The 22,872-nt window shown below is 45.3% G+C and overlaps 1 long non-coding RNA gene across 1 annotated transcript; it reads left to right on the top strand.

Annotated features, from left to right (window-relative positions):
- The first annotated feature begins 572 nt into the window (after window positions 1-572).
- Window positions 573-22,052, top strand: LOC310756003. The gene is made up of 3 exons (XR_014544630.1): window positions 573-1,300; window positions 18,206-18,796; window positions 21,107-22,052. It is a non-coding gene; the product is annotated as an uncharacterized lncRNA (long non-coding RNA).
- The last annotated feature ends 820 nt before the right edge of the window (window positions 22,053-22,872 follow it).

The following is a 22,872-nucleotide window of genomic DNA, read 5'->3' on the forward strand; positions in this document are numbered from 1 at the left end:
TCTGAGTACTCCAAACTCTTCCCCTCCTCTCTTTCTTTGGTGAAACACAGGGTGCTGCTGGCCTGTGCTAAATCATGAATGGATGCTTAAAAGAATCCTTTTAATACAGTACTCAGTTAATTTACCCACATGTTTTGAGCCTGGATTTTGTAATCAAAGGACAACACAAAGTGGGGGGAGAGACCTATATTGAGCTCTTTGGGATTTTCAGAGATTTTTGGGGGAGTGGGGGGGTGTTACTAGATGCTGCGATATGGAGCACAGAGCCAGACGTAGGCTGAAGAGCAGAAATGAATTCTTCTTGTGGTTTTCCGTGTACGAGATCCATCCCAGTATATAAGCACTACGGTTTGGGAGGAGGCCAGTTGTTTGGAAAGCACAAGGTCGACAGAAAAAGACACCCAGACTTTTGTGGACTGTGGCAGATGAGAACAGAGGGAGTGCGATTTGGGGAGAATGTATCTTATTCTAAGTAAAGCTTAATTCCACAGAAACAGAAAAGATGTTTGACTTTCTAGGAAATGGCACTGCTGTTCAGATTGCAAGTTACCCAACCTCACAATTACTTAGGGTCATGCAAACAGACCGATAGCCCATTCTAGTCCAATGCACTGATGTCCACAAAAGCCGGACGGATGATTCAAGGAAGCTTCCAGGCAGGGCATGAAGGCACTTAGCTCTTCCGCCCCTCCCAGAACTGATATTCCAGGACAAACCTTGTATTTTGATCCTGCAAATGCATCTCTAGCTCATCTTTTTGGTTAACTGTGCAAATCGTTCCTGGCATCCTGAAAACTCAAAGAGTTACAAAGGCACTTCTCCAATTGTGCACTCTGTGGACAATTCTGCTGCAGAAACCACCTTCATGCCTAGAGCTGCCTAGAGTGATGTGCAGAGAAGATGTTAGGATCTTCCAAATAACTGCTTCAAGGGAGCATCTGAGGCCACTATAACTGTTTTTGTTCTTCGGGAAATGATATAATTACAAAGCCAGGATTCCCAAGAACTAAAAGGGTGGAGATCTTGGAGGCTGATGGAAAACTTGGTACTGCTTCCTTAGGTTCCAATATTCCCAGAAACTGCAGAGAAGGAGGAGCCAGGAGATTTAGAATATTGCCCAAAGAAAAATACAGCAGATGAAGGGCCTGTGGCAGGGGGGGGGGGGACCTGGCACCCTACTCTGCTGCCTATTTGCACAATTCATGTAGCAGTATAGAGCATGCGCAGCAAAGCCTCACTGCCTTTTGGAATACTGCTTTTGCTGCTTCCCGTTCAATACCACCAGCCTAATCCCACACAAGTTAGGGAGGGATCCATGCATGTGGAAAGCTAGAAGTTCACTCCTCTATACCACTGGTACCATTCAGTATTTCCCACATCACTACAGTTTTTCTGTTCCATTTTTCCAGATTCCAGATCAGACAAATGCAGCTGCAAAGGCTCCACTTGCAGTTGCAGGCACTGATTCTAAATCTATCATGTGTGCACTATGCATTGAAAGCAGAGTCGCCAAGAATCCTGGGAACTGTAGTTTAAGGGTGCTGGGACCTCTACATGTGAAGTGTAAATTACAACCCCCAAGGTTCTTTGGGGGAAGCCATGTGCCTTTAATGTATGGTGTGGGTATGATGTAGTCATTCACTGCACTGGAGAAGAGACTCTTAGAAGGAGATAAGAAAACATTTCTCTGAGTTGTCATTTTGTTTTCAGGAAGGAAAAACCTAATGAGACAGAAAGTTTCCATCAGTGATTTGTGATTTCCCACTAGAATGGAAAATGTTTTTATATGCTTATATATGCGCACACCATATATATATAGGGTCTGGGCACGTGAGAGAGTTTTCTTGCACAGTAATAACTACTTTTTAAAGTTTTGGCAAAGCCAGTAGAATAGCAGAGCAGTTGAGGTTGGTGTCACTGCACGAAGCAAGCTGTTTCCTTGGAACTCATGTTTCCAATTGCCTAAAAGCACTCGTTTATGTTATCCATTAGGCTTTCCCTTCAGATGTGATGAAATTATGAAATACCCAGCAAATGACTCTAGGAAATGTTTGTAATGTTTTGGGGCACGTAGCACATTTGAATTTGGGGCTGTGTGTGTGTGTTTTAAGCCTATTGATCCTTTCACGGTGACTGAAGATCCCTCCAGGAAACCCCTTATTTTTATTCCATGCCTCCCAATTGCACCTGAGGCTGCTACCACCCCCCTGGATCATTCCAGCACCTCCCAGGGCATGGTATCGCCCTAGCCCATGCCTTCTCCATGAGTTTTATGGCTGAGGGGAAGTTTAAACCCTGGAACCCGAGGTCCTATTCCAACACTCTTAACACTACACCATACTGGCTTTCACACTCACAAACAAGCACACACACCAGCGGGAATGTCGGCATTGGGGGTGTAGATTTCACCCTAACGTTTTGTCTAAAAAACCTATCCCTCAGGAGCGACAAACCGCTCTTAACCTAGGCATCAGAAACAGAGGCGTTCCTGTCTTTTATTGCCAGTAGAAGACGCCAACCCAAACTCTTCCCCTGTTGCCTCTGCAATAACTTTCCAGCAGTAAAAAAGGGAGGTTCGAACAATAAAAGAAATAGAGGGGGAGGGCAGGCCTTCTCAGGCCATAAAAATTATATTGGACATCAGCTCAGTGAATGAAGATGCTGTCAAATGACTGGCAGAGCAAACATTGCCATGTTTCTTCTCATGTTGAGATCATGCGACTTACCTTTAAAGCCAATTCAATTGTGATTGTCCTCTTCACTCCTTTAAACACACTCTAAACAAAGCTACAGAATTATTCCTGGTAGACGCATGTAGTTCTTTCTAGGGAGATATTACCTCTATACTTGTCAACACTCCTAGGAAAGGGTGATGTAGTAAATCGATAGAGGTGTCATAAGTAGGTGAGACACGCGGCAAATCCAGTGAATGCTATAGTAAACACTTGGGCTGTGCACACACCATACATTTAAAGCCCATTGTTCCCCCCAAAAGAACCCTGGGAACAGTAGTTTACCCATCATAGAACTACAATTCCCAACACACTTCACAAACTACAGGTATGCACAATTTTTGGGGGTGTGAATAGAGGGCACACACCAGTGGCTTTTGGAGCTGCCGGGATCTCTGTGGATTCCAGCACCTTTTTCTTCTGTTAAGCTTTGGGGTATCCCCCAAGGAGACACAGGGGAGGGGTCCATCAGAGGATACCTCGTCCGAGGCTCCCTCAAACCCACAGCTCTGTGGCTCATATAGGGATGACTGAGAGATTTGATTCAGTTTGCTTTTTACTTACTAGAACAAGATGCAAACCGAGACACAGCAGATTGCCACATTTTGCAGTGCACTGCTTTAGCCAAGCAATGTGTGCAAAACTACACATGCTAGTGTCAATGCGCCCAGGAATCATATATTTGTGAAAATAACATACAAAAACGCGTTACTAAATGTTAGGGGAAATGGACATATGAGGGAAAATATGCCTTGCACATTATCCTTGCAGGAGAGTCATAATGACATCTCTGGGTAGAATCTGGAATGTTTATATTCGGTGGATTGTCCTCCTTGATCTCTCTGTGGAAACAGCAATGACAACTTTGATACAACTACCGCTGCTCAAGCGACACAAAAGGAAACCTCCAGAAGGCTTTGTGAAAACACTGGGTTCTCTGCAAAGATTTAGATGTACGGGGAAGATTATGCAACTGGGGCATGTGTGTCCATAAAGGTGTGGTTTGTTAATAACACAGAGACAGTAGTAGGAGCCCCACATGCATGTTGCTCTGGGGTGACTATCAACACTCCTGTGCTAAATTAGGCCATGGAGGCCGGTATTTTAAGACAGATTTAGGGCCCCACCAACTTCAGCCAGACCCAACCTGATTAAAGCGTACCCACACCTGTCTCAGGTGATTCCAACTGTACAGTACAGTGCTCATCTGTATTAAAAGTAAAGCAAGAGTAAGTAAACATCTATTGCCTGTTCAGCTGAATGGAGGCTTTTTGTGGAGAAGGGCGTCTGTCAGTAGATTGCTATATGGAGCCTCCAGGTTGAGACGCACACTACCTCTGAATATGCTGAATAAGTTGGGGAGACTACCCACAGAAAAGAGCTTAATCAACCTTCCCCTCTCTCCAAGCAGGCCTTGTCTTCTGCCTTCCAAAAACATGAAGTGAAAACAGATCATTTCTGTTATGTACTGAAGTTCTCACCCTGGGCCAGCAGGGGGATACTGTAGATAGTTATGCAAATGAAGGATCGAAAGTGACGTTCAGTGATTGGATAGTTTTAGAAAATGGCAACAGTTACATTGTTCTGGAGCTCTATATAAGCAGGCTGACTGAGCTCCTCAGTTCAGTTCTGTTCCAGCTTACAAATAAAGAGCTGCTTTGGAAGAATCGCTGTGGCATCTGATATGTTCGCCCACAACTTAACAATTTCCCCTGTTTTCTCTCTCTCACACACTCAGGTGCAAGCTGGCTAGGGAGGAAATCAGGGGTGATACCTGAGAGAGCAAACAGGCACATTAAGAACACATGGTTCTGATGGACTTTGGTAGGGTGGGTGATCAGAGCCCACCCCCACCTTAATTTTTGTGTCTGAAGACTTGCTTGATATTTGAGAGAGAGAAAATGTCAAATGGACACTTAAAAGGGAAAAGCAAAGATCTGTCTGGTACAGAGAGTAAAGAATATGATTGTAACTCATAGACACATATTACTCAGGCATGAGCCAAGGGTGATGCAACTTCTTTTCTGCTTATTTATTTATTTTGTCACCATCCTGAACATTTCCCAGACACCCTCTGGTTTTTACGGTGCTGATGTTAGCTTGCGGTGATGAGAGAGGATCGTTCTGTACTGAGCGAAGAAGCGCACAGGAAGAGAATTGGCCATAGATCCACGAGCTCCTCGCCGCAACTGGTGTTTGCAATCTATCCTCTCTACCCTGTGCTGCTGGCTCTTTGTCCAGACACCAAAACAAAACCTTAAAAACCTTGCTGTGTCTCTTGTGCCTCTTGGGAAGTCTGTGGCTTCTGCCTCCCCTCTTGTGGTGAATGCTTGTGGGGAGCCATTGTTGTCCTTCACTGATGGGGACACCGTGATCAATCATGCTGTGGAGCAATCCCAAACAACAAACTCGACACCACAGTCTCACTGTGGTCTTGCTTAGAAGCTGCAGTATATACTCTGGGGTGTGCACCAGAGACAATACCATGGCGGTTTAGACCTTGAGTCTTCATTTCCTTCCAGTAGCTGCCATAGAAGGAATACAAGGGATTTTCATCAGCTTGCACAGCTCGATCTCCTAGTGAGCAGCATCCATGCCAGTCAGTGTAGCAGTGCTGTGAATGACCACACCTTCTGGTCATCACCCCTGGCTTCGCATGACCACGGAAGTACTATGGTCACGAGGCACAAAGAAGTATTTTTGCTTGCATTTTTCAGCAGCACCTAAGCCACCGAGGTAACATCTGAATCAGCCCTCTCTTGTCACGGAGAAGAATTTTTCTTTTCATTATTGGGTCAATGCAGCATGATCACCAAATTAAGGTTCAAGTCAAGAGGTTGAATGCAACAAAGCAAAGGGCAAGGAGAAATATTTCCATTCCTGCAACAGAACTTGCCCTCCCTCTCCTCCTGCATGCAGCCTCCCCCCTCCCCCCCAAAAAGTGCTCCAGAGAGTACTCCAGAGCAGATTGTGTGTGTTTGTGAATGTGTGTGAGAGAGTATAGGGAATGCAGGGTAGTTCTGTTTTGTGAGCAGTTGTGCTTCTGCAACAACTTTGTTGGACATTCAACCAAATGGTTGGCATCAGAGCTGGCTCAAAACATTTTGCTGCCTGAAGTCGAACAGCAAATCTCTTCCTCCCCGTCCGCCACTATCCCAGGTGTGCCTCATCTTTTCCTCTGGGTGGTGGGGAAGTTTGGACTCGCTGGGGGCATCTTGGCCAACAACTCCCCATCTCTACCCTGCAAACACAAAAAAATCTGGAGCTGGCACAGTCCAAGCTAGTAAGACCATGTTTGGGACAGCTGCTTTTTGAGACAACTGCCACCTGAATTTGTCTTTTCATATATATTTCTATATATTTCCCATTTCCCTTTCCCAACCAAAAACATGAGATCTGGCAATTTGCCTTCTCTGTTTGTAGCGCCAGTGTTTTCCCTGGCAGCTGTCTCTGTCATTTTCTATCTTTAGTTTTGGATTTCAAGCAGCGGTTGGGTTGTTTACCCATCAATAGCCCTAGATTCCTGGAGGGAGGAGGTTGAAATTAGGAAGCATAAATTATCCAGACAAGACAAGGCAGGCGCATCGTAAGCTGCACACTTGCCAGTGTTGAGAAGAGGATCCTACTCCTGGCAGGCACTAAGTAAATAACAGGCTTTGACTTGGAGCTTCATTCCCACCGCTGATCTCAGTAGCTCTCATAATTAACAGACGAACTCACTGACCTCAGTGGCTCCTTGTCAGGCTGAAACATGAGTCATTCCCAGCCTGTGTGCTGTGAAATCCTGTGCACACTTCCCTAGGAGTAGGTCCACAGTGCAACTCAACTTCTGGGGAGATGCATATAGAATCGTACCGAAAATCATTTAAGCAGCAGCTATCAGAAGCTTGGAAAATGTTGGTTTATGGCGATAGCGTCTGGAAATAGCACGGAGATGAAAATACAGATTGTGGAGACCTTGAAGTCCAGTCTTCAGTTCCTGGGGCAGTAACACAAGATGGTTCCCCATTTGCTTTAATGTATAGGGGGATGTACACAGAAAGATAGAGTTGTCTCTTACATTAATTGGGGAGGTCCACTTGTAACAAATCAGTGCCACCCTGAATTCACTTGGAAGGATGGGGTACAAATTTAGCAAATAATCATAAAATAATAAAATGTAATTGGGGCGTGCAGGAGGATCAGGTAGCTTGGTTCTGTTGAAAGTCATGTTACTTTTATAGTTACTATGTGAGATATTACTGTATTTTTCGCTCTATAGGATGCACTTTTTCCCTTCTAAAAAGTAAGGGGAAATGTGTGTGCGTCTTATGGAGCGAATGCAGGCTGCGCGGCTAAGCCCAAAGCCAGAACAGGGAGACGAAGTGCTGCGCAGCGCTCCGTCTCGCTGTTCTAGCTTGGGGTTAGCTGTGCAAAGCCTCCGCAGGGCAGCAGGGTGAAGGCACCCCGTTGCTCTGCGGAGGCTTCAAAGGCTGTCCCCGAAGCCAGATCCCTCTTGCTGTTCTGGCTTATGGGGTTCAGAATTTTTTTCTTCTTGTTTCCTCTCCCCAAAACTAGGTGCGTCTTATCGTCCGGTGCATCCTATAGAGCGAAAAATACGGTATTTCTTTGTAGAAAAGACTGAGGAAATCTGAATCTCAATTCCTGCTGTGCATGCAGGAATGCACAACAGGGATCTCAGTTCCTCAGTTCTTTTACCTGTGAAATGGGTTCATTAGCCCTTTTCACACTGAAAACTGCTAATTGTATTAGCAAGCCCCGCTTGTTTTGTGACATTTCATCAAAGCATGCTTGTTCTCTTTCTACACCTTTATATCGTTGCATATTGAAGTACAATTATTTCACCTGCTGTTAGCAGCAGTGATGGGGCTAAAGGGGCACAAAAAGGAGGGCTCTGCTGTCTCTGCTGCCACCATGCACTCTTGACATCAGGAAAAGGGAGATGGGTAAGCATTGGGCTCTGTGCTGGCACCTGGGCCTTGGCATATGTCCAGCTGGACCACTGACACTGGGGCTAACGGATGCAGTTACTGCATTAGCAGTTAACCCGGCTAATTTGAAAGGCGACATTTTCAAGGCAGAGCTTTTTATTGCTATCTTCCAGTAGATGGTGCCATCTACTGGAAAGTGGGTGAAAGCGTAATGACCATTGTATGTGAAAGTAGAATTCACAAGTCAGTAAAGGGGCTCGTGCAGATCCTTTAAAAAAAAAAAGAATGAAATTAAGCCTGATTTGCTTGCACAAAATTTATGTGGAGGTTAGATGATGCCAACTCTATTTAGCATTCATCCTGATTTGCTTCTGGGTTCCACCATCAGTAATTTACCCTATACTTTTTACTGCATTGCCCTGTCACTCCCCTAACTGCAAATAAGTCCTTTAAAAAAGTGGATTTGTTGCACCAGAGTGCTTTAATTCTGCTTTAATTGGGCAAACTGACATGGTCAGCATGCAACTGAATCGCTCCTGCAAAATACTGACCACAGTCCCTTCCTCTCAGAATTGGCCTGCCAATCACGATTGAAAACTTAGCACTTTCTCCCTCCTGCTTTTGGCTTACACCAATGACTTCAGGAGCTTGTCTTCACTCTTATTTCTTTCATGACTGAAGTTTCCCAAGCAAAAGCATTAGCGATCAGAATAAGTGTTGCAAAATCTGAACTGTTACATAAAAACAAAACACCTTGAAGGAGCTCACTGCCTTTGCTTGTGAATTAACCTACATGCAGGGAGCGGCCTTCACGCCTCACAGTGGGGTGATGTTCCTCTGGCCTCATGAGGAGCCTCTTTTGAGGGGCTAGCGAGTCGGGGCCTAGGCCACGTGGAAAGGGTCTTGCAGGGTGCGGCCTTCAGGCCCCACAGCCAGGCAAATTCATTTCATACTGTAGCCTTATGAGGCTTTGCCCTCGGGTGGGAAAAATATTGCACCTGGGAAAGGGAGATGGGAGTCAACAGACACTCAAGGAATAGTTTCAGAGAAAAAGCTTTATTTCTACCATCCATGAACTGGTAGAAGGAGCAAGTGTGATATGTCACAAACAAGCATGGGTTCACAGTCATTTGCACAGAGTATATATTCCCCTTCCAGTTCCCTTCCCTTTCTCCTCAAGAATCCTGCCCCATGAGTTCCTCTGAGCATGAACAGAAAGCTCCTGTCTTGGGACTATTGGACTCTTGGCGCCCTTCCCAGGAAAGGGGGGGTGAGAGTGGTTCAGCATGTCCAATGTGAGTTGCAACTGAATGAGATAAAAGTCACTTCTGTTCTTTTAGCGAGGTCAACTGGCCTGGGAAATTGTTCTATTCAGCTACCTTTGTTACAACAGAGCAAATGAGCTAATGCCTTTAGCTGCTGAGAAAATGATTTTGAGAAGCTTTGAGCCTGCTTTGGGGGGGGGGGGGTGACTTTGGGCCTAGGTGGGGTTACCTGTCCTTGCCTTCCTTCAATACCACACCATATGGCAGCCATTTTGTCTTTTGCTATGTTCTTATTGGTAGCCAATTGGTGGACTGGCCCATGTAGCACTTTCCCAAAATTGGTCTGGCTCCATATAAGGCAGCTTCCTCTGTTCTTATCATATGAAATACCCCACTTTGTATATTAATAGGAGCGCAGGATGTTCTGCATTTATATCCTAAGGGGGTGGGGCGAATCTCATGAGCGATATGTCCAAATGTGTTTTTACGCTTGGGGGGCTGCTGCGTCGCTTGTTCCTGAACCTTTTCTTCCTCCCAAATGCCCAGAAGATCCATTGCACACCTTGACTTGCATGAAACCTCCTCTCTCTTATTTGCTCAGTGAACCAGACCGGGAGAAGGAGGAATGAAGGAAAACAGAAATCCGGCCTGAGAACGGAGGTCCCTGTCAAGAGAATGGCCAAGATCTCCTCAGGTGAGGATGAAAGGGGAGGCAGGGAAAAGCAAAGAGCCCCTGAAAACATCCCCCCACTCGGGAAGAACTTGTCGGCCAAACCCCTGCACGGAAGTGTATCTGCATGAAGACGGTCAGCACTTTTCTATTGGGTGGGTGTCACTGAGGAGAGTTTGCAATGGAGATGGTGTATCCTGATTAAGTGGGGGAAACAGAACGGGAGAGCATTTGGGTGTGGATGATGTCATGCAGATACAGAACTGGACTTGCGTCTTTGAGGGGGGTGAGCTCCCGTTGCTCAGTCCCAGCTCCTGCCAACCTAGCAGTTCCAAACCACGTCAAAGTGCAAGTAGATAAATAGGTACCCCTCTGGCAGGACGGTAAACGGTGTTTCTGTGCACTGCTCTGGTTTCGCCAGAAGTTGCTTAGTCATGCTGGCCACATGACCCGGAAAAACTGTCTGCGGACCAACGTCGGCTGCCTCGGCCAGTAAAGCCAGATGAGTGGCGCAACCCCCCCCCCCCAGAGTTGCTCGTGACTGGACTTAAGTGTCAGGGGTCCTTTACCTTTTTAAAAGCACTGCACACTGCCATGCGATGTGAAAGTGCTTCATCTTATCAATGGTCACAACTCCTGAAATGAATGGATGGCTCCAATGCTCCATTTGCTGCCTTCCTTCAAACATTAACATTTGTGTATGTTCTAAGGTGTTTAAAATAGTCAAAAAGATGACAGCTTTTAATTCCTCTGAATTTGATAGCTACTTTAGATTTTTAAAGGCTGGCTCCCAAAGTTACTTCAGGTGAAATAGATGGATTTAGGCCCATTGCTTGGCCGAATGTTAATCACACACTCACACACTCTCTCTCTCACACACACACACTTCAGTGGAAACTGCATGCAGCTGAGCAGCTCACATTCGGAGCATCAACACAGAAAGGAACAGGAAGCAAGCAACACAAATATTTTGACGGAAGTGTCTTAGGAAAGCCATTTTAAATCATGGGCACCCAGGTTCTGAAAATGGTATTGCCTGTATTGGTATGAGTGATGGGGTGCCATGGCACAAATTCCATGTGATCCCAGTGCAAAGGAAAAGAGCTAAGATCTTCTCCCTTACTATAATGTCCAAACAAGATGTGATGGGGAAGAAGAATGAGAGGTTTGTAAGGAGTCTTCAATAATTTTGCCAAGGAAATTCTTATGGCTCATGCTATTAGCCTTTCTTGTACATGGAGATCCTTTATGAAATGCATTCAGGCCCATCAAACAAATCTGTACTGAGATACACATACTGTATCACCATTTTTACTGCTGGAACTGCTCTGAATCTGACTTCAGGAAGAACGCGTTTTAAGTGCACAGTGTCCTGGAATAGACACTCTGTTTTGGGAAAGAAAGGAACTGAGTTCCCTCCCATTTTCCACTTCCTGATGTTCCAAATGACCAGTACCCTGGAGTTATGATTTGTGGTGTTCTCAGGATTCTAACTGGACTGTAACTGACCTAAGAATTCTGCAGAGCAGTTGCTGCTGTGGCTGGCCGGCTGCTCAGGCGAACGTCAGCTCAGTGGCCAACAGCTCAGTCTTCTTGAGGCTCAGGAGCACCTAGCAAATACCTGCGCTGTTCCTGGCACGCTAGACTCTAGCTGAGGAAGGCATTTCATGTAAGTTTATGGATTAAACATTCCTCACTATGCCATCAGCTGTGTTTATGCTCAGTGGAAAAAGATAGGTGCAGTAAAGGTAAAGGGACGCCTGACCATTAGGTCCAGTTGTGACCGACTCTGGGGTTGCGGCGCTCATCTCGCTTTATTGGCCGAGGGAGCCGGCATACAGCTTCCGGGTCATTATTAAGTCGCTTCTGGCGAACCAGAGCAGCGCACAGAAACACCGTTTGCCTTCCCATCGGAGCGGTACCTATTTATCAACTTGCACTTTGACGTACTTTCGAACTGCTAGGTTGGCAGGAGCAGGGACCGAACAACGGAAGCTCACCCCATTGCGGGGATTCGAACCGCCAACCTTCTGATCGGCAAGTCCTAGGCTCTGTGGTTTAACCCACAAAACAGCAAAATCTTGAGCAGCTTCCCATCCACAACAGGTTGCTGAGGTTCTGGCCATTTTCACAGGAACAATGCAACAGTAGATTAAATCAGTAGCAGTGTGCTGGAAGAAAGTATGAGTGTCGGCTTCTCTGGATCAGATGTCTCTACCTAACCAGGGGGTGGGAGAGAGCAGGGGAACTCTTTCTTTTGCTGCTTCTTTCTGTGCATGGAATGCAGGAGGGAGGATGTCCTTCAATGACTAGACATGCTTGTTATTCCCTCTCTCACTGCATCTTGTCTTCTCTTTTGTTTCCAGGATGTCTGCCAATGTCTCCCCTGGTCCCCTCCTCTCCAAACCCCCCCTGAGGGTGAAAGAAGGCTCCCTGGTCGTCCAATGGCTGAGCTTAGTTTCCGGCCTCCAGATATCTGCATTCCTGGTGGATATTTTGGCTTTGCCGATGTGCATTGTGTCAACACTCAGTGTCAACTGGAGAGTGTGGCGTGTGGAAGACATCAAGGGGATTGGCTCTGGAAACATCTGGATTGGAATCTGGGATGTCTGCTTTTGGAAAGACCCTTCTAACGACGGCAACTCTTTTTGGCATTGCGAAGAGCTCAATGAGCAACATCCAACCCTCCCGAGGGAAATTTTTATTGCACAGGATTTAATGGCATTAGCTTCCATCATGAATTCAGTGGCCCTAGGATTAATTTCTTTTGCCTTGTACAATGTGTTCAAGCCCAGAAAACATAAGGATTTTCTCTTTCGCTTTTTTAGGCTTGGAGCTCTGCTGAACTTAGTTGCAGGGATACTCGTCCTGATTTCTGTGGTATGGAACACGTCTGCTGTCTTACAAAATGGGGAAATTGACTTCCCTGAAACTTTTGAATTGCCTCAAATTCCCAGCGAGCAGCATATTGGACCTTCTATTTATCTAGGCTATATCGTTGCAGGTTTCCAGCTGCTGAGTGCAGCATTGGTTGGGATTGAGAGATGTTGCATCAGGACCACCGCAACAGATACATCTCTGATAGAAACTGTAGTGGTGATTTCCCCAGGAAGTGCAGTGAATAGCCAGAGTCTAACTACTTGTTCAAAGTGTGGTTCTTTGCTAGATCTGGTAATTCAAGAGAAATCCTCCACAGTTGAGATGGAGGAAAGCTGTGCAAAAGATCTTGTCATTCCCGAGGAATCCTGCACAGTAGAGATGGAGGAAAGCCGTACGCCCCAAAGCTCACCTGAAGGACATCCAAGTCCACCTGAAGTCCCAAAACATACTATTATACATGTTATACCCTACAACAGGGAGTCGTAAACTATCAGATCCAGATCAACGCAGATCGCTCCATACACGGATGGATCTGCATGGATCAGGATCTGATAGTTTTGTTTTGGGACTTCAGGTGGGCTTTGATGTCCTTCAAGTGAGGAGGCCTCTTTTTTATGACTAGTAGTTATTTATTTATTTATTAAAGATTTTGTTGATTTACAAAAGTGTGCAATGTGTCTCTCTCATGTCCCCCCCCCATGTAACACTTTTACAAATCATTTTCATTTGTTGAGGGGGGGAAAGATGGGTGGGGGTGGGGTCGGGTGGCGATTTTTCTATTTTACTTACTATATGTAGGGTTTGGTGTTAGCGTTGTTTGTGCAGATTCTTTGCTGTTTGCTTGTAATTAATAAACCAATTAATAAACCGATATTAATTAAAATATTGACTCTGTTTGCATGATCTTGGCCGGTCTTAATGCATGCTCTCGTTCCGTTTTTCAGAGCCTCCTCCAGAGCAGACCCACTAAAGCCTAACCGGTGGGTCTACTCCTGTGTAGGATTCAGTTCTTGATAATTGTGCACTTGGGTCTGGGTTAAAGGCGGATCTACACGGATCCTCATGGATCCTCCACTTTTTAAAAAATAACTCCAACAAATGCAGTGTCAAATCACACCTGGAAGGCACACCTACAGACTGGACTATCAAAAACGTGGATGCAGCACCACAAAAACATGGATCCGAGGCATGGATCCTCATGAATTCATATGATTTTTATAGTGAAACAAAATAAAAACACCATGATACTGTAGACCACTTTTTAATCTGTAAGCAGAACCAAAAAAAATCACACATCCACTGTTTCGTGCTGCCGAAATGGAGCAAAAACGTGGTTAAAAAACACGGATCCTGATGGATCCTCATGATTTTTGCATTAGATCAGCCCAAATTCACCATCAGATCAAATATAATGGCCATGGGCACAGTATCCACCACAAAAAGCACGAATCCACGGCTTCCTGGCGACACCGTAGCCCAAAAAACGTGGTTTTGAAGCACGGATCCTCATGGATCCTCATGCTTTTCACATTGGGACACCCCAAACTCACTGTCAAATCACACATCATGTCCAGCGGCACAGCCTGCAGCACAAAAAACTTGGATCCACGGCTTCCTGGTCATACCATGGCCCAAAAACGTGGTTTTGAAGCACGGATCCTCATCGATCCTCATGCTTTTTGCATTGGGCCACCCCTAAATCACCATCAAATCACACATCACAGCCAGGGGCACAGCCTGCAACACAAAAACTAGGACCCACAGCTTCCTGGCCACTCCATGGCCCAAAAACGTGGTATTGAAGCACGGATCCTCATGGATCCTCATGATTTTTGCACTAGATCAGCCCAAAGTCACCATCAGATCTACTTGCACTTTGACGTGGTTTGGAACTGCTAGGTTGGCAGGAGCTGGGACAGAGCAACGGGAGCTGACCCCGTCAAGGACGCAAGTCCAGTTCTGTATCTGCATGACATCATCCACACCCAAATGCTCTCCCGTTCTGTTTCCCCCAATTAATTTGGTAACACCATCTCCATTGAAAACTCTGCTCAGTGACACCCATCCAACAGAAAAGTGCTGACCGTCTTCATGCAGATACACTTCCGTGCAGGGGTTTGGCCGACAAGTTCTTCCCGAGTGTGGGGATGTTTTCAGGGGCTCTTTGCTTTTCCCTGCCTATTAATATACAAAGTGGGGTATTTCATATGATAAGAACAGAGGAAGCTGCCTTATATGGAGCCAGACCAATTTTGGGAAAGTGCTACATGGGCCAGTCCACCAACTGGCTACCAATAAGAACATAGCAAAAGACAAAATGGCTGCCATATGGTGTGGTATGAAATAAATTTGCCTGGCTGTGGGGCGTGAAGGCCGCACCCTGCAAGACCCGTTCCACGTGGCCTAGTCCCAGACTCACTAGCCCCACAAAAGAGGCTCCTCACGAGGCCAGAGGAACATGGCCTGGCTGTGGGGCATGATTCAAAACCTCCAGTCCCAGTCCACTGCTCTAACCACTAAACCACACTGCCCCCCATTGCAGTCTATAACAGCCTGGAGGGCCACAGATGCCCCATATTCTCTGGCTCTGAGATTGCCCAAAGTTTCCTTTCTCTCCCTTGCTGTGCAAAAAGAAAAATGCCCATGACAAAAGTGACATTTTTGGTTCTTTGGAGAGAGTTCTGCTTCCCTCTCTCTCGCTCTTCATTTAAAGGAGTCTCATCCCTTTTCCCACCCAACTTCCCCCTGCACACACCCCCCCCCCCAGCTTCAAGATTTCCATGAAGAACTAACTAACCAACCAACCAACCAACCAACCCATAATTGGAAATTACGGGATTAAGGAGATAATTTATTTTTATATAATGAAAACAGATGGGAGGATAAGTGAATTGCGCAAGGCAAGAATATATAGGATGGCAAAAATCAAAAGAAACAAAGATTATGATTTGGGTTCTTAAAATAACAACAACACATGCCTCCTCAGTGGATTTCAGAACAAATATGTCTCTGTTTTTTTAAATTACCCAAACAGTATAATGCAAGGAGTTGTAGTGATAGGCTTCGGCCTTTCCTGCCTAGCTTGACTCTCCTCAGCTTTGATGCAATACGTTTTTTGCTGAGGGCTAATATTACCAGACTTTTCTCCTCCAGCTCTACAATTAAAACTTTTGTGGCCAAATTTTCCACATCCCCAGCATTGAACTTCTTTGGAATTTGTATAATTTGTTTTCCACCCTTTCTCCTCAGTGAGACTGGTGTTGGCTTGGGCCTTGTCATTTTGCCCTTTTGACAATGGCCTATTTCCCTTGTCTTTCTCTGAAGAGGGGTTTCCCTTTGTTGGAATTTATTTCTGTTAGTCCCCCACACTTTCCCGCCAAAACTTGGTTCATCGAACCTATGGTCCCTTATTTCATTTATTTGGTCAGCTAAATTAGTGGCTTCTTGAAGTGATTTGAGGGTGTCTTTCCTTTATAAAATATTTTAATTGGTCGTTTATTGTTTCATAAAATTGTTCCAGAGCAAACACTTCTCTGATTTTTGGAACAGAGTCTGCCCTCTCCTGTTCTAACCATTTTATGAGGTAGTTTGAGATTTTCGCCCCAAGCTGAGCGGATGTCTCCTCCCTCACTTTAGTCACACTTCTAAATTTCTTTCTCAGTTGTTCTGAGGTAATCCCAAACCTGGTGTATATTAGTTGCTTAAATATATCAACATTTTTTGAAGAGTTCTCCGACATTTGGGCATAAATTTGTGCTAATGACCCACTGATCCTGCCTCTAAGGATCGTCATCTTATCCTTATCTTTCACTTGAAAGTCTTGACAAGCTCTTTCAAATGATATAATGAAAGCCTCAGGGCAAACTTTTTCCTTAAACTCAGGAAAACGTTTTAAATCTACCTTCACTTGAGTTGGACTACTGGCGTTATTACTATTATTTTGATTCTCCGTAGCTGCCAATTCCAGTTTCCTCATCTCCAACTGAAATTGCATTCTTTCTAATTCCTGTGCAGATTTAATCTTTTCCAATTCCAATCTATATTCTTGTTCTAACTTCCACTTTTCAAATTCTTCAGAGAATTTTGGACCTCCTGCCTCAGGTTGAATATTCGTTATATTTTCTAAACTCTGCTCTTCCCTCTGAGGATTTCCATTCTCCTCTCCTTCAGAGCTTTCATAAGTTGTTTCCCTCACAGGGTTTCTTATCTTTTTGGGTGACATATTGTGTGAGTGAGAACTATCAATAAATTAACAAATAAGAGAAATTTCCTCTCAGTTCTGTTTCTTCTGGCTAGGCTTCTCTCAAGACTCTGGTCCCAAAGCTCTGCTATGGGTTTTCTCTCGAACCCTTCAAGCTTCACTTCCTCTGACCACGAGCCGAAATCCTCTCCCAGAACAGACTTGCAGCTCTCTTTCTCTTAGTTATCTTGGCTTTGCGGCTTATCTTGGGTACCTCACAACTACACCCCCGGGCTAGGTGATCCCTTCCCCGATTCACCCTTCCCCCTCCAGGTGTATTGTTTTCCCCACCAAATCCCGCCACTTGCCTACCACTTCTGTGGTAGGAAATATGCTTTTTTAAAGAAGAGATTTGAATGCCAGCTCATTCATTCCATGCACATTTTTGAAAGGGGGGTGGGTGGGTGGAAAGAGTGAATTCATCACCAGGGGGCTTCCAAGTCCTGGCAATTCACTCCTTGCATTTATTTAATATTTGAAGATTCCTTCTTGCTTCAACTTTGGTTTTGGGGAGTTTTATTTTTTATACAAGATAAAAACACAAATAAATAAGACAACCATAATGATTTAGTTAGACCCCGCCCATCTGGCTGGGTTTCCCCCTCTTTTAATTCTAGTAGAGCATTAGAGTTCTGATATAAAAGAGGGAAGATAAGTTGCAGCTAAGGGTGGAAAAGAAAAAAGCATCCTAGGAAATGGGATGGGAAGCAGATAATAGAAAAGGGGGGGGGACTTACTATGTAACGAATCCTGATGTGCAATTTGTGGAATTTCAACCACAACACCACAACAAAATACTGAATAAAAACAAGAACAGAAAGAAATCCCTATCCCTAATTAGGTATTATCTAGATAAAAAGAAAGAAATAAAGGACACAACTAATTCAAACCCATTCATTCCAATAGGCTTACTCTGAGTAGAATCTCACTGCATTGTCACCAGAACTTCTTGCATTACAGTGTTTGGGTAATTTTAAAAAAGAGAGACATATTTGTTCTGAAATCCACTGAGGAGGCATGTGGTGTTGTTATTTTAAGAACCCAAATCATAATCTTTGTTTCTTTTGATTTTTGCCATCCTATATATGCTTGCCTTGCGCAATTCACTTATTCTCCCATCTGTTTTCATTATATAAAAATAATTTATCTCCTTAATCTCGTAAATTCCAATTATGGTTGGTTGGTTAGTTAGTTAGTTGTTCTTCATGGAAATTTTGAAGCTGTGTGCAGGAGGAAGTTGGGTGGGAAAAGGGATGAGACTCCTTTAAATGAAGAGAGAGAGAGAGGGAAGCAGAACTCTCTCCAAAGAACCAAAAATGTCACTTTTGTCATGGGCATTTTTCTTTTTGCACAGCAAGGGAGAGAAAGGAAACTTTGGGCAATCTCAGAGCCAGAGAATATGGGGCATCTGTGGCCCTCCAGGCTGTTATAGACTGCAGTGGGGGGCAGTGTGGTTTAGTGGTTAGAGCAGTGGACTGGGACTGGAGGTTTTGAATCATGCCCCACAGCCAGGCCATGTTCCTCTGGCCTCGTGAGGAGCCTCTTTTGTGGGGCTAGCGAGTCTGGGCCTAGGCCACGTGGAAAGGGTCTTGCAGGGTGCGGCCTTCACGCCCCACAGCCAGGCAAGTTTATTTCATACCACACCATATGGCAGCCATTTTGTCTTTTGCTATGTTCTCATTGGTAGCCAATTGGTGGACTGGCCCATGTAGCACTTTCCCAAAATTGACCTGGCTCCGTATAAGGCAGCTTCCTCTGTTCTTATCATATGAAATACCCCACTTTATGTATTAATAGGAGCGCAGGATGTTCTGCATTTATATCCTAAGGGGGGGGCGAATCTCATGAGCGATATGTCAAATGTGTTTTTACGCTTGGGGGGCTGCTGCGTCGCTTGTTCCTGAACCTTTTCTTCCTCCCAAATGCCCAGAAGATCCATTGCACACCTTGACTTGCATGAAACCTCCTCTCTCTTATTTTCTCAGGGAACCAGACCGGGAGAAGGAGGAATGAAGGAAAACAGAAATCCGGCCTGAGAACGGAGGTCCCTGTCATGAGAATGGCCAAGATCTCCTCAGGTGAGGATGAAAGGGGAGGCAGGGAAAAGCAAAGAGCCCCTGAAAACATCCCAACACTCGGGAAGAACTTGTCGGCCAAACCCCTGCACGGAAGTGTATCTGCAGGAAGACGGTCAGCACTTTTCTATTGGATGGGTGTCACTGAGCAGAGTTTGCAATGGAGATGGTGTTACCGTATTAATTGGGGGAAACAGAACAGGACAGCATTTGGGTGCGGATGATGTCATGCAGATACAGAACTGGACTTACGTCCTTGACGGGGTCAGCTCCCGTTGCTTGGTCCCAGCTCCTGCCAACCTAGCAGTTCCAAACCATGTCAAAGTGCAAGTAGATAAATAGGTACCGCTCTGGAGGGACGGTAAACGGCGTTTCTGTGCGCTGTTCTGGTTTCGCCAGAAGCGGCTTAGTCTTGCTGGCCACATGACCCGGAAAAATTGTCTGTGGACCAACGTCAGCTCCCTCGGCCAGTAAAGCCAATAAGTGGCGCAACCCCAGAGCCGTGACTGGACTTAACTGTCAGGGGTCCTTTACCTTTTTAAAAGCACTGCACACTGCCATGCGATGTGAAAGTGCTTCATCTTATCAGTGGTCACAACTCCTGAAATAAATGGATGGCTCCAATGCTCCATTTGCTGCCTTCCTTCAAACATTAACATTTGTGTATGTTCTAAGGTGTTTAAAATAGTCAAAAAGATGACAGCTTTTAATTCCTCTGAATTTGATAGCTACTTTAGATTTTTAAAGGCTGGCTCCCAAAGTTATTTAGGCCCATTGCTTGGCCGAATGTTAATCACACACACACACACACACACACACACACACACACACACTTCAGTGGAAACTGCATGCAGCTGAGCAGCTCACATTCGGAGCATCAACACAGAAAGGAACAGGAAGCAAGCAACACAAATATTTTGACGGAAGTGTCTTAGGAAAGCCATTTTAAATCATGGGCACATAGGTTCTGAAAATGGTATTGCCTGTATTGGTATGAGTGATGGGGTGCCATGGCACAAATTCCATGTTGTCCCAGTGCAAAGGAAAAGAGCTAAGATCTTCTCCCTTACTATAATGTCCAAACAAGATGTGATGGGGAAGAAGAATGAGAGGTTTGTAAGGAATCTTCAATAATTTTGCCAAGGAAATTCTTATGGCTCATGCTATTAGCCTTTCTTGTACATGGAGATCCTTTATGAAATGCATTCAGGCCCATCAAACAAATCTGTACTGAGATACACATACTGTATCACCATTTTTACTGCTGGAACTGCTCTGAATCTGACTTCAGGAAGAACGCGTTTTAAGTGCACAGTGTCCTGGAATAGACACTCTGTTTTGGGAAAGAAAGGAACTGAGTTCCCTCCCATTTTCCACTTCCTGATGTTCCAAATGACCAGTACCCTGGAGTTATGATTTGTGGTGTTGTCAGGATTCTAACTGGACTGTAACTGACCTAAGAATTCTGCAGAGCAGTTGCTGCTGTGGCTGGCCGGCTGCTCAGGCGAACGTCAGCTCAGTGGCCAACAGCTCAGTCTTCTTGAGGCTCAGGAGCACCTAGCAAATACCTGCGCTGTTCCTGGCACGCTAGACTCTAGCTGAGGAAGGCATTTCATGTAAGTTTTTGGATTAAACATTCCTCACTATGCCATCAGCTGTGTTTATGCTTAGTGGAAAAAGATAGGTGCAGTAAAGGTAAAGGGATGCCTGACCATTAGGTCCAGTTGTGACCGACTCTGGGGTTGCGGCGCTCATCTCGCTTTATTGGCCGAGGGAGCCGGCATACAGCTTCCGGGTCATTATTAAGCCGCTTCTGGCGAACCAGAGCAGCGCACAGAAACGCCGTTTGCCTTCCCATCGGAGCGGTACCTATTTATCTACTTGCACTTTGGCGTACTTTCGAACTGCTAGGTTGGCAGGAGCAGGGACCGAACAACGGGAGCTCACCCCGTTGCGGGGATTCGAACCGCCAACCTTCTGACCGGCAAGTCCTAGGCTCTGTGGTCTAACCCACAAAACAGCAAAATCATGAGCAGCTTCCCATCCACAACAGGTTGCTGAGGTTCTGGCCATTTTCACAGGAACAATGCAACAGTAGATTAAATCAGTAGCAGTGTGCTGGAAGAAAGTATGAGTGTCGGCTTCTCTGGATCAGATGTCTCTACCTAACCAGGGGGTGGGAGAGAACAGGGGAACTCTTTCTTTTGCTGCTTCTTTCTGTGCATGGAATTCAGGAGGGAGGATGTCCTTCAATGACTAGACATGCTTGTTATTCCCTCTCTCACTGCATCTTGTCTTCTCTTTTGTTTCCAGGATGTCTGCCAAGGTCTCCCCTGGTCCCCTCCTCTCCAAACCCCCCCTGAGGGTGAAAGAAGGCTCCCTGGTCGTCCAATGGCTGAGCTTAGTTTCCGGCCTCCAGATATCTGCGTTCCTGGTGGATATTTTGGCCTTGCCGATGTGCATTGTGTCAGCACTCAGTGTCAACTGGAGAGTGTGGCGTGTGGAAGACATCAAGGGGATTGGCTCTGGAAACATCTGGATTGGGATCTGGGATGTCTGCTTTTGGAAAGACCCTTCTAATGACGGCAACTCTTTTTGGCATTGCGAAGAGCTCAATGAGCAACATCCAACCCTCCCGAGGGAAATTTTTATTGCACAGGATTTAATGGCATTAGCTTCCATCATGAATTCAGTGGCCCTAGGATTAATTTCTTTTGCCTTGTATAATGTGTTCAAGCCCAGAAAACATAAGGATTTTCTCTTTCGCTTTTTTAGGCTTGGAGCTCTGCTGAACTTAGTTGCAGGGATACTCGTCCTGATTTCTGTGGTATGGAACACGTCTGCTGTCTTACAAAATGGGGAAATTGACTTCCCTGAAACTTTTGAATTGCCTCAAATTCCCAGCGAGCAGCATATTGGACCTTCTATTTATCTAGGCTATATCGCTGCAGGTTTCCAGCTGCTGAGTGCAGCATTGGTTGGGATTGAGAGATGTTGCATCAGGACCACCGCAACAGATACATCTCTAATAGAAACTGTAGTGGTGATTTCCCCAGGAAGTGCAGTGAATAGCGAGAGTCTAACTACTTGTTCGAAGTGTGGTTCTTTGCTAGATCTGGTAATTCAAGAGAAATCCTCCACAGTTGAGATGGAGGAAAGCTGTGCAAAAGATCTTGTGATTCCCGAGGAATCCTGCGCAGTAGAGATGGAGGAAAGCCGTACGCCCCAAAGCTCACCTGAAGGACATCCAAGTCCACCTGAAGTCCCAAAACATACTATTATACATGTTATACCCTACAACAGGGAGTCGTAAACTATCAGATCCAGATCAACGCAGATCGCTCCATACATGGATGGATCTGCGTGGATCAGGATATGATAGTTATGTTTTGGGACTTCAGGTGGGCTTTGATGTCCTTCAAGTGAGGAGGCCTCTTTTTATGACTAGTAGTTATTTATTTATTTATTTATTTATTTATTTAAGATTTTGTTGATTTACAAAAGTGTGCAATGTCTCTCTCTCATGTTTTCTCCCCCCATGTAACATTTTTACAAATCATTTTCACTTGTTGAGACATTAGGAAGAAAAGGGGAAATAGGTGGGGGGGGGAAACGATGGGTGGGTGTGGGGTTGGGTGGCGATTTTTCTATTTTACTTTCTATATGTTGGGTTTGGTGTCAGCGTTGTTTGTGCAGGTTCTCTGCTGTTTGCTTGTAATTAATAAACCAATTAATAAACCAATATTAATTAAAATATTGACTCTGTTCGCATGATCTTGGCCGGTCTTAATGCACGCTCTCGTTCCGTTTTTCAGAGCCTCCTCCAGAGCAGACCCACTAAAGCCTAACCGGTGGGTCTACTCCTGTGTAGGATTCAGTTCTTGATAATTGTGCACTTGGGTCTGGGTTAAAGGCGGATCTACACGGATCCTCATGGATCCTCCACTTTTTAAAAAAATAACTCCAACAAATGCAGTGTCAAATCACACCTGGAAGGCACACCTACAGACTGGACTATCAAAAACGTGGATGCAGCACCACAAAAACATGGATCCGAGGCATGGATCCTCATGAATTCA

The sequence above is a fragment of the Podarcis filfolensis genome, assembly GCF_964270895.1.
Source record: "Podarcis filfolensis genome assembly, chromosome: 2".
NCBI classification, from domain to species: domain Eukaryota; kingdom Metazoa; phylum Chordata; class Lepidosauria; order Squamata; family Lacertidae; genus Podarcis; species Podarcis filfolensis.